Source organism: Frankliniella occidentalis, unplaced genomic scaffold, assembly GCF_000697945.3.
Source record: "Frankliniella occidentalis isolate FOCC.00 unplaced genomic scaffold, Focc_3.1 Scaffold219, whole genome shotgun sequence".
Lineage (NCBI taxonomy): Eukaryota > Metazoa > Arthropoda > Insecta > Thysanoptera > Thripidae > Frankliniella > Frankliniella occidentalis.
The window spans coordinates 83,985-85,850 of record NW_026267345.1 but is presented as its reverse complement, the minus strand read 5'-3'; positions in this window follow the sequence as shown (position 1 = coordinate 85,850).

The following is a 1,866-nucleotide window of genomic DNA, read 5'->3' as shown; positions in this document are numbered from 1 at the left end:
CCACATAACGCGACAAACGGAGTGGCCGCGGCGTAACGTGACCTCGTGAGGTACTTTAGAACGTAGCTACAAACACGTGGTATGGAGGTAGCCGTGACAACCTCGTACGATGTATGTCATGGCGTAGTCTTTGCAAGACTCCACATAACGCGCCAACGGCAGTGGCCGCGGCGTAACGTGACCTTGTGAGGTACTTCAGAACGTAGCCACGAACATGTGGTATGAAGGTTGCCGTGACAACCTCATACTATTATGTCATGGCGGAGTCGTGTCTGTTTTCATTAAGCTATTTTACACTGCTGACGCCTGTCAGCCTCCGTATAGGCCGCCCCACAGTACGCGCGTCCACTGCAGACTGCCTAGCAGGCGCTTTAAACGTTATTAACTGCTTCCTCTGTATTTTGTACATATGCTGACCTGCTTTGTTTCTGTTTGTTTGCATGTATGAGGAGTTAGCGCTGAAGCGAAGGCGAGGTTTGTCCAACTGCTGTTCGCTTGCACCGCCTGCCTGTTTCCGCCTGAGCACTGCCCCCCCCCCCCTGCTAAGACTGACGCGACGTTACCCTGCTGCTACGCCACACGGACGCCCACTCCTGCTTCTTTGTGCACTACCGCGTTCAAAATAAAAGCTTTGCACAAAAATACAGGACCAAGTCTATAATTGTGTCATTATTGTTTTTCTGTACCCTTACCGTCCTTAACTTTTGCGGCGGCGCTGGTGGCTGAATTCAAGCTGCGAGGCAGCATTCAGGTAAGGTTCGTAACCCAAGCGGAGTACTTATGGCCGCTACTTATATGTCCTCATGACGGAAAGCAGCGGAGAGAAACTTGGAGTCTGCGTCTGGTATGATCAAACAATAGGCCACGTACCCGCACACTGCCATAAAAATCCACAGTTTAACAGCAGTTTAATACTGTCAATTTTAAACCTCGATGTTGTATATTGTAGGGTGATAACACTGAAATATAACAGTGAAAAAACTGTACTTTTCACTCTGTATAGTGACAATTTTTACAGCAGTGGCTGTAGGTTTTTCTGACAGTGCACCAGGGGTGGTCATCCACAGAATGATTCAGCGAAGGACTCCGATTACTGCTTGGAAGTTTTGCGGTCATCCAGAAAAGACTTCCGTCCCCGGCCCCGCCTCGCTCCCTTGCCCCGCGCGGCTAGCGAGAGCCCAGCGGAGCGTCCAAAGGTGTCTGCACGACAAAAATCCGAAAAGCCCACATTCAATGTGGTCTAAAAAGGCTTCACGTGCGCATACCGGGCCTCAAATTAGAAATCGTTTTGCGCATGTTCTTACACGTTCTTACAATGTTGGAGTTCGACATTCATCCATAAAACCCCAGTCCCCTTCCCCCTTCCCCACCTCTCACCGCCGGTCACTGCCAGGGCCCAGCCACAGGCTCATCTTTGGCCTACGACTTCCAATCAAATTTCTTTGGTCTTAGAAAAACAGGGAGCATGGAGTGAAACAGATATTTATATATTATTATTAATTCTACAACTCGTTTAGGGTTCGCGAACCCGACAACCCGACACCCGTCCGCCGACGCTGAGTAGTCGTAAAAGACCTCTGTGATGCGGGGTGTGGACACGTCCAAGATCACGCGGGGGACTGCGCAGGGAGTACGAAACATTGTACAAAAGTGCATATGAAATCGTCGCCGCACCGGGCCGCCGGGAGTGAGAGGGGGAGGAGTAGGAGGCGATTGTGAGGAGGCACCTGGGAAACGAATTGCACAGTCTAGGCCCGAGTTTGGAAACGGAAACAGCACCTTTGGAATCCCAAATCACTTCAGATTTGCCGAGTTGATTTCAAGCGCCTTCCCCTCCTCTGGAGGGATCTTAAATCTCCGGAGCTT